This window comes from Natator depressus, chromosome 1 (genome assembly GCF_965152275.1).
Source record: "Natator depressus isolate rNatDep1 chromosome 1, rNatDep2.hap1, whole genome shotgun sequence".
In the NCBI taxonomy this organism is placed as follows: Eukaryota; Metazoa; Chordata; order Testudines; family Cheloniidae; genus Natator; species Natator depressus.
The window spans coordinates 90,301,209-90,316,900 of record NC_134234.1 but is presented as its reverse complement, the minus strand read 5'-3'; the positions used below and the strand labels follow the sequence as shown (position 1 = coordinate 90,316,900).

The 15,692-nt window shown below is 39.7% G+C and overlaps 1 long non-coding RNA gene across 1 annotated transcript in view; it reads right to left on the bottom strand.

The window, feature by feature from the left end:
• Positions 1 to 15,692, bottom strand: part of LOC141982422 (uncharacterized) — a 196,256-nt gene that overhangs the window by 165,524 nt on the left and 15,040 nt on the right. The window contains exon 2 of the long non-coding RNA XR_012638070.1: positions 7,747 to 7,845. This is a non-coding gene — a long non-coding RNA (uncharacterized LOC141982422). The remainder of the gene's footprint in view (positions 1 to 7,746; positions 7,846 to 15,692) is intronic.

Genomic DNA, 15,692 nt, shown 5'->3' with positions numbered 1-15,692 from the left:
GTTTAAGAGTTAGTTTTAAAATAGTCAGCACTCTGAAAGTCCAACTTCAGCACACAAGGCCAAATCCTAAAATTCTTTCTCAATCAGTGGAAGCCTTGCCTGAGTTATGACTGAGTAAAGATGTCAGGATTTGGCTTCCCATGCGTAATTCCTCTAGCAAGCCAATATATCAGAGGATAGTTTCAAGGTGCTTTGGGGCCAGACTATATACAAATATTCTCACCATGGAATCTCATCCAAAAGTCCTAGTGTGCATTTCATTTCAGGAAAACTGGACAGACTATTGAATGTGGCTCTTTGTCTCTTGTCAGTGACTGAGCCAGTTTTAATGCTTCACACTATTTAATCCAATACTAAAGCAGACATTTTCATGCTCTTCTGTCTCAACAGCAATATGTTACATTCTATATTAGACAAAAGGCTTCTTTGGACAAAAATTGTCTGAATAAATATTTTGATTTTTTAACATTTTATTTTACGAAGAAAAGCTCCCAGCAAAATATAGAATTATAACAGAAATTAGTAACTTCTGGGATTTTTTTCCTCCAAAAAACCCCAGCTTCCAGCTAGGAAAAAAATATGGATCAAATATTCTCATATTTTTCACATTTTTTCAAGAAAACTGTGAGCAGAGGGACCTGGACTGGGACTTTCAAAGAAATGTCCAACTCCATTATACTACAGGGGAGTGGCAGCTCTACTGGAGAGGTTCAGAGTAGCTTATTGTTTATTAGAGTGACAAGGCGGGAGAGATAATATCTTTTATTGGACAAGCCTTCAAGTTTACACAGAGTTCTCCTTCAGGTCTGGGAAATGTACTCAGAGTGTCACATCTAAATACAAGGTGGAACAGATTGTTTAGCAGAAATAGTTAACATGTATTTCAAGGGACCACTCAAGGCAAAATGGCCTTTTAACAATCTCCAGTAACGGGGGAAAGGAAGGGAGAGCGAGAGAAACACATGTAGCTGGGGATGGGGGGTTGGGTTTGTTAATGGGTTACAGATTATTGTAATAAACCATAAATCCAGTGTCTTTTTTCAGTCCCTGATTTTTAGTGTTTAGCAAAATTATCAATTTAAGCTCCCAGGCTCATCTTTTGAGGTGTTGTGCACATTTCCTTTCAGAATGAGAACCGAGATGTCGGAAATGGAGTGATCATTTTGTCTTTGATCATTTTCCTGTGTGAGTTCATTTGAGAACATAGCAATTGACTGGTGTCATCCACACAGTTGTTGTTTGGGCATTTAATGCACTGGATGCGGCACACCACACTTTGTGATAGGCATGTGTGGGATCCATGGATCTTGAAAGGTGTGTTGTGGGGGGTGCCGATCATAGTAGCAGTGGAGATATGTCTGCAGGTTTTTTCAGTTGCTCTGGCAGCGTCCAGTGTCACTTTGAGTTGGTGTGTCCTGGTCTTTGGAGAGCTTGCTTGTGGTGATGTTTATAAAAGGAGTTGGATGCCTAACTCCATCTCAGAAATCCCTGCCTTAAACAGGTTTATTTCTCCTGCTAAGCTAATACTTATCTGTAGTTTACAAAAAAGTATTTGATGTGAACTGTGTTGCAATTTTATAATATGGTGACAGGGAAGAGTTGCAGAACCCTGAATATCATTGTAAAGGAGGGAAGAGATTATGGTTAAAAAGGAGGCAGTAGGAGCACAGAAGAAGATTTAAAATTTAGACAGTGTTTAAAATAACTAAAAATTATTTTGCTTTGGACATTCCAAGGGATTAAAACGTGTATAATAAAAGAATGAAGTGGAGAAGAGAGTGAAAGACAGACAGGGAAGAAACATTTCAAAACAAAACGTTTCAATCATCCTACTTCCCCCACCCCACATTTCCCCCTGGATTTTCAGCTCACAGACATTTTCAGATGTTTGCATTTATGTCTTGATTTGGGAACATATCTGCTGCGTCAAATGTTTCTTGTCCTTTCTGTCAACTGCTAATCTTACCAATTAAAGGATATTCAAAAATGCACTGTATCGATTATATCATTTTGTGCCTTACACTATACATGTATAGTAACAGGCATCCCTTATCAATTTATTATATATAATTGATAAGGGATGTATATACACATGTATATACACAATATGAATATCCCTATATATATGGATGCCTTATCAAGTCATTATAACAGAATCTCTCAGAGTAATTCCTGATCAGCTAAAAGCATCTCTTGATAGATCATTACCTTATTGATCAGAGAAAACACCTGCCCCATATCAGTTAGAAGCAGTTCCTGTCTGGGCCTCTGGACAGGTTTCCATAAAGGTCAAGGGTTAGAGGAGAAGGACACACAATCTGTTTAATAACAAACTAAAGTCCAGCTAAAATTCAGCTTATTTATAACACACAAGGGTCAGCTAAAGTTCAGGGTAGAAAAACAGAGTGGATAATTGAGTACAGGCATACCAGATAAAGATGTTCATTATTCCAAAAAAAAACATTCTTTAACTTTAGGGTTCAGACAGCAATTTTGGGATGTTTGGCGAAGAAATCATGAGTTTAATTTTAAAATAGTAAATATCAATCTTGATGATTAATGGGAAGGTTTGAAAGTTAGTGTTTTAGGTGCAGAGTACTTCTTTGTTTTTACCTCATAATGCTGAATCTGGCCTTCTATGGTCCTCTCAAGGACCAATTAGATGTCTCCGTGGATATATAATGTTAGTTCTCAGACTCTAACTAAAAGGGCTGTGATGATATATCTTTAGCTAAAAGGTCCTTTATCTAAAAGGCTAATGGATCACTGAAGTTAAACAAGTGTTAACAAAAGCACAAACACATTAAATACTTGGATGAAAACTCCCTTCCCCAGCTAGACAGGAACTGAATTTCTATTAAAAACAAGCAGGAGCAATATTCTAAACACATCAAAACCTTTCAGGCTTTTTAATATCATAAAGAAGATAAAAAGGGAACAAACAGATCCCCATCCCTCTTTTGCAAGTTACCATTAACAAGAATAAAAATATAAAAAGTTGTCATTTGTTCTGAGCAGACGCTGTACTTAGCACTGGAGAAAAGACAGATACAGGACAAGACATAGATTAAAAGTATATACTATCTGGTTCAAGGAGTTTATAAAATAAGACCTCAAACCAGAAAAAAAACTTACATACATTCTTAACCTCAAGTCTATTCATGTGCTTGAAATTAAGCATGAGTGCAAGTCCTTGTAGGTTCAGAGCCTAAAGATGCTGGATCATATTAAAGAAGTTCTGTATTAAAATCACAAATTAGTTTGATTCCCCATAGTTTAAATCCCAGGATATTACTAATTAAGAGGTCTCATGGTTTTTGGTGCTGTTTCTCTCCCTCTATGTGTGAAACTTGCAAGCTGCTAATTGTGTTAGTACATTCTAAGACAGAGTCTGTTCTCAAAGCATTTCTTTGTAACAACAACTACTCACAGAGAGAGAGAGAGACTCAAAACAATACGCTGTAACAACAGAAACGGCACCCAGAGACTCCCCGCCCTTTTGTTGTATTCATCTCGCTTTGTTAACAATTGTGATTAAAATACAAATAGAGGATGTATGTGGATGGATGCTTGGTGTGGATAATAACTGAATGATCAGGGAGGTGCCAGCCTAAGAATCCGGTGTCCATTGGCTGAAGAAGGCGTCAAGTGGAAATAACCAGAGGACCCCCAGAGGGCAGACTGGAATCCACCCAACAGCCTCAAGGATGGGAGAACCAAAGAACAAGATAACATCTGGCAGCACAGAGCCATCAGGAATGTGCCATCTGCTGATTGATTCAGCAACAGCATGATGAAGCAATTCCCATAGACTGGCATAGGAAGAAATTGTTATAAAAATGGACTCTAGAAAGTGAGAACTTTGGGGTCTGATTCTGCAAACCAACTTCCAGGAGCATCAGATGAGCATCTGACAAGGCCCTGCTTCCTCCTCATGTCCAGGTCACCTGGCCAGTGGCTTGGCATGAGCAACTCTAAGGCTGGTAACTATGATAACAACCTTGCAGAACCTGTGTGTGTATGTATGAATGAGTGAATAAATATGAAATTGAATGGAATGTTATAGCTATAACTAGCTGCTCACTATGATTCTTTCTGTATTCACAATAAATGTGGCATTTTGCCCTTTCCCCTTTAAGATCCTGCTGGTTTTTATTTTATTGGTATAACGGACACCAATTCTAATAACAGACATTCATGTCCATATACTTAATCACCTGAAGAGTCAAGTGCAGGGGTGGCTGGAGGCAGGGCAGGGGCTAGCTGCAGGAAGGGCAGGGAGTGCAGGGTTGGCTGGAGACAGGGGCTGGCTATGGGCAGGGCAGGGGGTGTGTGTGGCAGGGGCTGGGTGCAGGCAGAGAGTGGGGGGGTGGCTGGAGGCAGGGCAGGGGTGTGGCAGGGGGTGCGGGGGTGGCTGGAGACAGGGGCTGGCTGTGGGCAGGGCAGGGGGTGCGGCTGTGTGCAGGCAGGGGTGCGGGGGTGGCTGGAGGCAGGGGCTGGCTGCAGGCAGGGTGGTGGGTACTCATGAGGAGAGCAGCAGGATGCAGCCCAGGCCCAGCAGGTAGCATCAGGAGCCCCAGGGCCAGGGGAGCAGCAGCAGCAACAGGGCTCGTGCCCAGGGCCAGGCGGCAGAGCACATGGCTCCCGCAGAGCCCCCGGCGGCCGGAGGACGAATTACATCACTTCCTGGCCGGAGCCCATCAAAGCCTCAGCGCCACCTGCAGGGAAGCGGGTTAACAACCGGTTCTAAAACTGCTTCAAAATTTAACAACCGGTTCGCGTGAACCGGCTCCAGCTCACCACTGGGTGAAAGGCTTACAGAATTTGGCTATAAAAGGCAACCAATGAGCAACCAATGGAAGACACAGAAAGTGGATGTAATACCCTTTCAATAATTACATTGGGGGTAATGCTGGCATGAGATACTGCTTTTAGACTGTACTGCATAAATTGATTTTTCAGGAGGGATTTAGAGAGAAAACCCAGTGCACTGAAAGAGTGCAATTTTAGAATATGGACAGCCTTGGAGAAGTCATGAATGGAGTGAAGAAAAGAGATAAAGGGAGCAATGAAATTGGCATTATTTGTGAAACAAATGGGGCAAAGTGGGACACGAGGAAATAAGAGCAGAGATGTTACAGGCCGGGGGGGGGGGGTCGGGGGGGAGGGGTGGTAATGTTGCACAGAGCCTTGAAGGCAAGGACGAGGAGCTTAAGAAATTAAAAATTGACATTTTTATTGGAGCTAGAAAGGCTAGAACACTATTTAGTTCAAGGTTATTTTCAAAACAGCCAAGTGGAAGAAGAAATTGTTGTTGTTATTGTTTTTCTAGAATAATAAAATTAGTAACTAAATAACCACATCCAGGCACAGGAGATAAAAAGGAATCCAAGGAAAATTAACCATTTATAAAAGAATCAGTAGCTATGTCCTACTGGGCAGGTCCTACAAAGCACTGATTTCCAGCAAGGCAAAGAAGGAAGAATCCTAACAATGCCCTTCTAATGTCCTAGTAATCTTGTCATGTTTTATATACTTTGAACCAAATTTTGCTCTCATTTACACTGTTGTGAAACTGCAGTAACTCCAGTTTCACACTGAAATAACTGAGGACAGAATTTGATGAGTGGCTTATCAAATGACTATTAACCCATTACTTTCCAAGAGTTGGGAATGTAGTATTAATGTATCTCTATTGATAACTACAAATATCTCTGTTTTATAGAGGGTTAGTAACGAAAGGACATATAGGGTCATCCATTTTTAAGCAGGCTTCTTTGAAATCAGTGGAGTTCTGTTTAAAAAAAAACAATCTCAGAGTATGGCCCCAGGTTTTTGTTTTGATTTATTTTATTTAATTGTTGTCTAATTAATTCTTATGACTTTCTGAAAGATGCTGCTTTTATTTCTTCTACTAGCTTACAGCTGCATCTGTGGTTTAATGCATTAAGATACATTGCTAATGTGAGGAAGTTGACATAGCTTAAAAAAAAGTTTATTCGGTTAAATATACCAACCAAATTATAAATAAAGCTGGTGACAACAAAACACCCACGGTGCAAGCAGCAAGAAGAAATGCTAGGGCTTCAAAATCATATGAGACTGCATCAGGTTTATGGATAGCTGAGTACCATGTTGCTAATGGCATCATTGACAAATCATTGATTAATCCAGTCTGTGTTGAACACCTCACTATTTCAAAATTAATCTGTAACATGTCCAAGATGAAACATATATTCATCTAACTTTTTTCTCAGAGATTTTGATGAAGAGGGAAGCAGCAAGAAGGATAAATTCAGTTTCTCTTTCTACGATTAACCCCCCACACTCAAGCACCCTTTACTAAAAAAAAATATTTTGTCTAATATTTGGGTATCTGGTAGATATAAGCATACAAGGTGTGTACAGTTGTGTGTGCAACTAACAATCCAGAACATTCCTCATTGCAGTTAACAGAAGGCATGGTAAGATTCCAGTATTGTCACCTGTGTCACCCAAAGCCTGGAATATCCCTTGAGTCAGTGTGAAGCAATGGAAACAGCTACAAGCATGGTTGAGAACTCATTTTTAGAACATCAACAAGTACAATCAGCAGTGGGAGTCACTGTCTCTACCGTCCAATTTTCAAGTTCTCAGCCATTTTGACTTGATGAATTACACCCATATGACAACAAAGCATGTGCCTATATCATGCCAAGAATCCTAAACTACTCAACCAATCACCACTTTCTTCACTGATAATTTGCATGCAACTATTTCATTGGATTTATGAGGGAGATTAGGGAGATTATACAGATGGCAGAATACTTGTCCCAACTCTTTCATTTTCTCAGAAATACCCACACACGAATAAATCCATCACACACAACCCCAAAGACATATAGCCTCCCAGCCTAGCATACACCACTTATTCACCGCCTGTACAAATCAACACAAAATCCCCAGTACAACCCTCTCTGATATAAATCAACACAGGATTTCCAGTACAACAAAACAACCAGCACACACAATAACTCCAAATGCAAATAGCCACTTACTGTAGCCCTCACCATCATTCACCACCTTCAGAAATCAACCATAAATCTCTCAGGATGACACACACACTAGCCCACCCTCACTCATAACTTACCATGAGCTTGACCAGCAAAGATAGAGGTCAACACTAGTACATTAATGAGGCAATCCCCGTTAGGATTCAGAATTGACACAGAATGTAAGACAGAAATAGATCACTACCATTCCCATTGAATTAAAGAGGGTAGAATGAAAGAAAAAAAAAAATTCCGGAACCAATATCTTCACGCTATGATATCTGGAAGATATGTTGTAATCATAATCAATGGTAGAAGGACTCATTCTATGCACACCTTGCCCACAAAAGGAAAGGCTAATGTTCAGCCAGTGCAGTAATATTGAACTGAAAACCTTGAGTATCCTAAGATAATGGTAAATCATCACAGAAAGTTGCTTTTTTAAAAAAATTGATGGGTGGGAAAGATGAAGGGTTTGCTTTCTGAAGATGGTGGATACAGAGTATGCTTGTGTGAAACCTATATTGTGAGGGGGAAGGAACCAGGAGAGGGTAGTGGTGACTCCTGAGATGGGAGGTAGTAAAGTTACAGTAGGTCGAGGGTTCAGAAAAAGAGGAAGGTTTGAAAGGGAAGTAGGGAAGTCACCTTTGATTTTGATGATCTTTACTTTAAAAATATAAATAAAAAATAAGAGAGATAACAATGGTTTTCATACCCCATAGCCATCACTGGCAAGTCCTCACATATTCAATCTTCTTGAAGAGTCACACGTGTATGCTGGAAGGGGAAACCTCCAAATGTTTGGATATTGGCTCTGTTACCGGAAGAGGGAGAAAGAAAAACACCCCAATATAACAAAATATTTCAGAGTGTTAAAAACAGGTGTGGATCAAATTCAGCTACCAAAAATAGTTACAATTCGAGTATTCCTGCTTTTATCCTCACACTTGTTGACTTGTTTCAGCAACATACCATCATTCTACTGCTTCTTGTCTGAAAGGGAAGCCACTACCTGATTACAATCAACCAGCACATTAAATTAAATAGAGCATAAGCCCTGTCCCGAAGGCAGTTATCCATGTGAATAGTCCTATTGAGTTCAAGATGTTAAAATCCTGATTCTTTTCTTATTTAACTAGTGCAATTCCATTCATGCTAAGCAATATAAGCAATAGTCGATTCAAGCCCTTATATTTTATGAATTATATTAAAACCCATAGACTACAGCTGTATTCAAAATTCAAAGCTGGGATACACCCAGCTATCACACAACTCTATATCATGGAAATTCTATAAGAAATTAAATTTCTTTTTAGCAGAGGAAATACCTATGATTCTAATGAAAGCTCATGGTATCCAAGGGAAGATGTATTAGAATTCTCTGCTGCTTATTTTCCTCTTTCAAAGTGCAGTTTTGTTGAAACCGCCTACACATTTAAGAAATTATTTCATGGAAATAAATTTTCCCAAGACATTAATATTTTCCACATGAGTCTGAAACCTTTCTACTGAATTGAAAAACAGAACAAATTCAACCCCATTCTGCCAGAAGTATGTTAACTCATACTTTATGAAGTGATGGTGTACATATTCACATTCACTATCAGTGGTGATAACTACAAGCATTACAGTGTTTGTACTTATCTACTTGATTTCTCCAGCCTGTGGAAATTGTGCTGCAGCAGTTATGACACATCAGTGCTCTCAATTTTTAAAACAAGTTACTACTTATAATATTTCCTTATTAAGAAGCAGCACCATTCTTTGCAACAGCAAAACATTTATTAAGCTTATGGCACCGAATAAATAATTCTATGTAACACTTAATAATGACCAGATCCCTGCCATGAAAAGTGTATAGTCTAAATAAGACATACTACAAAGAGCAATGACAACAGGCAATGGCATTAGGGTATAAGTGGGATACAACAAATAAATATCATGTGATAAGCATTGTGAATTTACATATGCATTTTGTTCTGACTTTTCTCTCTGCTTCCTGATTCCATTTTGGCTCAAGGGCAAGAGTAGATAGAATGGGGAGATCAGTGGTGGAAGTCAAACTAAAGAAGGTGTCGTGGTCTTTCTGATAAACTCTCTTCTTCAGTACTTAGCAAGAGTCTGCAAAAATGCACGGGAATAAATTAAGTCATGTGAATAGTTCAACTGAGATCAATTTAGAGGTTAGTGTGTTGTCCAGAGCAGGAATGTGGTTTTATGTCTATGTCTTACCCTGTACAGCTAATAGTAACTGTAGAAATTGTAGAAGTTCAATTCCTAGCATTTACAGCACTTTACAAGTTGTAAAGTACTTTCAAACATTAACTGATCTTCACAATACCCTTATGGAGTATGAAAATGTGGCCTTTGAACTCTCTGTATCTGAATTCCCCTATCTGTACAATGGGTACACTATTTAACTCACAGAATTGTGATGAAAATTCATTGGCCTGATTCTCCTGTTACACAAGAGAAACTCCCATTGGAGAGTTCTCTGATTGGCATAGAACAATTAAATGGCAATTGCCCACCCCCTTTCTATGTCTCTGGTAGGTTCAGAAAAGGAGGAGCAAGGATAAAGGGAGCTGTATGCTGGCTGTCCTGTGCCAATGCAGCAGGCTGCTGTAAACTGTACCAGCAGCCAAAATTAGGGATGCACAGAGGCCACCATGCCCTACTACTTTCCTGCATGCAGTAAAGGAGGAATAGACAGTCTCTCTGAATGTGAGATGTGCACCAGACTTTATCATGCTTCTCAAGTGCTTTGAGATCCTCGGATAAAATTGCCAAGTATTAATAATAAATAAATAATTATAATAATCAATATATTAATAAATAATAATAATACTATATTACAAACAAGAAGTTTTATTTTATTAAACGCAACTTTACTTATATTAAATAACAGAGTCATTGGGCCAAATCATGGCATAGCTTCCAATGTGGCACATGGAAATAAGGAACTCATTCAGACTCCTCATTTCTCCCTTGTGCCTGCTACCCATGTCACTGGTGGCAGTGTGGCAGAGGAAGCAGGCTCTGCAGATACCCTACTCCCCATCCCTTTCCATCAACCTATGGTGTGTGGAGAGAAGAATGTAGGGTATCTGTGCCTGTGCATTGGAGCAGCAGGAAGACCAGGAGGAGATTATGACAGCTAAAGTCATAACCTTTCTCCTCGCTGCTCCAAGGGCAGCATACCAATATGCTACCCCTAATTGTACAGTACAACCTCAGACTTATGAACACCTGGGAAATGGAGGCTGTTCATAACTCTGAAATGTTCGTAACTGGGAACAAAACGTTACGTTGCTCTTTCAAAAATGTAGAGCTGAACATTGACTTAATACAGTTTTGAAACTCTACTATGCAGAAGAAAGATGCTGCTTTCCCTTTACTTTTTTAGTAGTTTACAGTTAACACAATACTGTACTATACTTGCTTCCCCTCCCACCCCCTCCCCATCTCTGGTGCTTCCTGATTGTGTACTTCCGCTTCCAAATGAGGCATGTGGTTGACTGGTCAGTTCATAACTCTGATGTTCATCACTCTGAGGCTCTACTGTATGTGGATTGTTAAATCACAATGTAGCCCTCTCTTTGGAAAGCATAATTATTTAAGTAGCTGATTCAGAAAACAATTTGCATGTGATTAGCTTTACTCAAGTGAGTACCGCCACTGCTCAAAGTGTTTTACTTAGGTCCTGATTCTGATCTCACACTTGTCTTACCTCTATGTAACCCCATTGAAATCAATGGAGTTGCTCCTGCTTTTCATACTTCCAAGAAGAGATAGGAGAATTAGTTAAATAATGTTCATGGAGCATTTTGAATATGTAAAGTATTGGGCTTCTACTTTTTAAAAATAATTTACTGCATCTGACTTACCCTAGGTCACACACAGTAAATGATAGGCATAAACCCTGACAGTCCCAGTCTTTGCTTGGAACACAAGACAGCATTCCGAATATTGAAGCTCTAAACTTGTTTTAAGGCATTAAGAGTCAGGTAAATCAAAGCAAAGGCTTAACATTTGTTCTTCAGAATATGCATCTTTGGAGAAAGTTTATAAAATATGTATTGAGTAGATCGTAAATATGTATGAAAGTGTGTGCTATTAATACCTGCTGCCTTCAGTTGTGGTTTTGTTGTTCTCAGCATCAGATCCAGGAAGGCGAAGGTTGAGTGCGTGGATGGAGGTGGCCTACTGATGCCTTTCTGAGGATGGCTGAATTATTTTTTTAATATTAAATATTTTTAATTATGTAAGTGAACCCAGAGGCTTGGACATAAATTGGTTATGTCTCAAATGGAGACAAGTGCTGGGTAAATTACACAGCTGGACAGTTGACACAAGACGTCTATTCCTTTGTCTTCATAACTACAGGCCTCCACTACATGTATATCCCTTAGCTGCTTATAATATTATTTGGTTTCACTTTTCTTCTGTAAATTGAATTATATCTGCTTACCATGTGCTTTTGTCACTTAACTCATACATTAAAACAAATAATATAAACAACTTCTCCATGCCCCAACTTTAGCCCTTGACACAATCTTTTAATGACCCCACCTCAGTAGTACTGGATTCACTATTACCAACTTCAAGCATTTAAAAAGCATGAGTTTGGCTTGAAGATAATGAGTGTGGTTTTTTTGTTGTTGTTGGGGTGTTTTTTTGTTTTTGTTTTTTTAGTAACACATTTGGGGTTCTTTGTATTTGCCTTCTAGCTTTTGAGCTTGTAGGTTGCACTCATGCCATGTTTTCAAACTTTGCTCTGTAGCCATCCAGGATAGAAATTATATATATATAATTTAAAATGAAAGTGGAGATGCTAGTCAATCACAGAGTCCTAGGAACAGGAGCTTTAAGAAAAACTTGAAGAAAAACACCAGATTTCACAAGATGCAGAATAAAAATACAAGGGTTGGCAACACTACAGATTATCAGCATTCAAACATGGTTCTCTGAACACTGGCTTCTTTAAGAGCTACTGGCATCTTTCATTTCTTCCCCCTGTTGTGAAAGACTGTCGTTCTCAAACTGTGGATCTTGTAGTTCCTCATTGGCCTTCACAGACCAAGAATAATCATGGTTCAACTCACAGGTTGCAGTGTAAAGCATCCCCTTATCCTCTTTGTGAAGGAAAGTATATATATATAAGTATATATATAAGAGTATATATAGAAAAAAAAACCACTCAGACAGTACACCACACTGGCATACCTTTATAGACAGATATTTTTTTAAAATAGATAAAATATAGGAAAGTTAAGCACTTTGTGGAAGTGACTCTATTTTTGGTATCTTTTTGTACAGTGTCTAGCACAGCAAAGCCCTGTATAATGACACTATAATATATATGAACAACGATAATAACAATGTAAAAGAAGAAAGAGGAAAGGTGCATTCCAAGAAATATGTGCAACTCTGTGCATCACAGATGCAAAACGTAAGAAAAGTATAAAATGGAACAGATGAAGCCAAAGTAAAAACAGAGCCAGAAAAATGGGAAATATTTGCAGAAAGTAAAGCAGCGATATATAGGTCAGAGCACAGATGCAAAGCAGCACCCAGAGGCTACATACTAAATTATTTACATCTTACAGTTTGAAAACAGCTATGCCAACTTTTTTAGTAATTTGGTAAAAAATATTCCTCCTTTACTGTACATTCTTGAATACTGCCAGTTTCAGTGGAACAAGTTTTATTGTCAAGTTATAAACCTTTGAAGATGGACATTTATAACAAAAAAGGCTGACAAAATCCTTACTACAGCAGCATGAATGTACTGCTAGAATGTTTTCTTAAAGCTATGTTTGTGTTGTAACCTGTAACAGAATGTTCTTTCTGAAATGGACAAAGTGATTAATCTATTTTGAAATAGTACCCCATATACAATGGTATGGAGGACTGCAAATAGGCCAGAATACCAAATCTCTTAAAGACTGGGTTTGATAGGTTTATATTTGCTTAATTTCTACTTTTAAATAAAAATAACAAGCTTAAACAGCCCCATTTCCTTTCCTCACTCCTTTTTCATGCTTTCTTCGATGCATTGACTTTCCTATACTAGTGTGCCAATCTCCTACCTCCTTCTCCTCATTCCATTTTGTCCTATAGACTCACTTCATACAAGGTCACAAACATAAAATATGTATTAAAAATAGATATACAACAATCTAAACTGACTCCCTCCTCTGGCTCAATTCTGGTTTCTGGACAGGAAAAGAATTACATTTTGCTGGTGTTAGTCTATCAGCAGTCTCAAATACTCCACTATCCCAAACATAGTCATTGACTGATTCAACGGGGGAAGTGAGGCGTGAGAGATACCATATGGACTCCCCCATTATATTTCCCTGTCTAGGATGAGACTTCTAAGGAGGACAGGACATATGTCCTCCATGGCCTACCAATGTTCCACTTCTGCAATACACTCTGCATCTGCCAGCCCCTAATGGCACAAAGAAGACTAGTTTCCTCTTTAAAAAATTTATTTGGGGATGCTCATTTCATGGAGTGTTCAGGGATGTTTGGCAGATTCTAGCAAGTCTGAAAGATGATCATTCAAATGGGCCCAGGAATATTTAGCATTCTTGTGGTCAGGAATCTGGGCCTGCAGCTGAGCAAGTCTTGGGCAACCTAACAAGCACAGTTTGCCATAGTTGGCTGTCTGATTGTTTGGAAGAGTCAGCAGACTGGCTCTTCAGCCCACCAGCAGTTCACTGGCTACTTAAAGTATTCACCCATGGCTGCCATATCTCCCACTAGCACCTTGTTCCCAAGCCTTGCCCCTGCCTTACCTCCCTCCAGATAACCCGTTCTGACCCACAGCTCTGATCCCTGACATCTGACTTCAGGTCTGACCCTTGGCCTAGGCAAGGGCCCATGGAAAAAAACAATTAGAAAGAAAGAGTGAAAGGGGGCTGCCAATTCCCCAAAGATGTAATACTAGAGGCTCAGCATCAAGCTATGCAGAGGAAAGATAAGAGCCACAGGAGGCCAATGTGGCTGCACAAGGAGCTTTTTAATTATCTAAATAACAAAAGGGATACTCAGAGGAAATGAAAGGAGAGGCATGTCACAAGGAAATATATATGGGTATAATGCAAGCATGTAGGGGAAAAAAAAGGAAAGCCAAGGCAAAGAATGAGTTACAGCTGGCAAGGAATGTTAGAGACAACAAGAAGAGGTTCTTCAAATATGTCAGACCAAAAAAGATGATCAGGGATGGTCTGCTGCTCAGTGGAGAAGATGAGCTGGTGATGGAAGATGATAGGATGGCAGAGCTGTTCAATGCCTACTTCTGCTTCAGTCTTCTCACAAAAAATAACATGTGACCAGATGACTAGCAAAGTTTCCATAGACAATAAAATGAAAGGGATGCAGATCAGGATAAGTAAAGAAAAGTCAGAGATCCTCTTACCAATCTGAATGATTTCTAGTCAGCAGGGCCTGATGCTATTCACCTGAGGATACTGAAGGAATTAGCTGAAGAAATCTCAAAGCCACTAGCAATATTATCTGCAAACTCATGGATGACAGGAGGGGTCCTAGGCGACTGGAGAAGGGCTAGCATAGTGCCCATCTTTAAAGAAGGGGGAAAAGGAGGAGCTAGGGAACGACAGACCAGCCAGCCTGACTTTGATACCTGTGAAGCTACTAGAGCAATGTATAAAACATTCAATTTGTGAATACCTGGAGGATGAAGTTGTAATCACTAGCAGCCAGCATGGATTTAAATAATGATTGTCATTCATATCTGAGTATGACTGCGATTGGAAATCAGTTTCCACATGTGGGGTTCATGGAACATGCTGAGGCAAGTTGGTGTCTGCATTCCCTCCTACTGTCGGCCAAGGTGGTGCAATGATATTCTGTTGTACGTTCTGCTTCCTTCATAGAAGAGTGCGAGGCTCACCTGTCATGGGCCTTATCCGCACAAGTCATTAAGTCCAGCCCAACAGACTGTATGTGGAATTTGGGATGGCTAACCTTCCTACTGCCTTTTTCAAATTCACTGTACAGAACTCTCTTAGGCAGTCGATTGCTATCCATATGTATGATGTGGCTGACCCAAGTCATTTGCCTCCATGCTAGCATGGCTTCTACGCTTAGCATGGCTGCCAGCTGTAGTACTTCATTGTTAGTGATTTTGTCAGACTATTTGATTCCCATTATGCTGTAGGTGGCATTGCTGCAGGCAGTTCAGTTTTTGGATATAGCGATGATAAAGGGAGCAGGTCTCAAATGAGTATAGTAGACAATGGAGTACAACAGCTCTGTAAACTTGCCCCCCCCCGGTCTTGCCCAAAGTCTTCTTTGTAGATGACTGAAAGATGAGGCAACTGACTTTATCAGTGGTGGTGTTGCTAGTAACTGTAGGTAGCAGAAGCACTTTATGTTGTTGGGCAGCTGTTCCATTTTATTTCTGGTGGTGATGGAAGTAGTGGGTTTCTGCTAGGATATGGTTGGTACAGGATTTCCGCTTTCTTTACATTGAGACAAAGGCCAAAAGCGATACAATATGGGCAAAGGAACTAGCAAATGTTGCAGGTCATTCTCAGAAAGGGTGACAAACACTGAGTTGTTGGCATAAAATCGATACCTTATGCCAGATGAAGGAGGGATCACTAGCAGCCAGCATGGATTTACCAA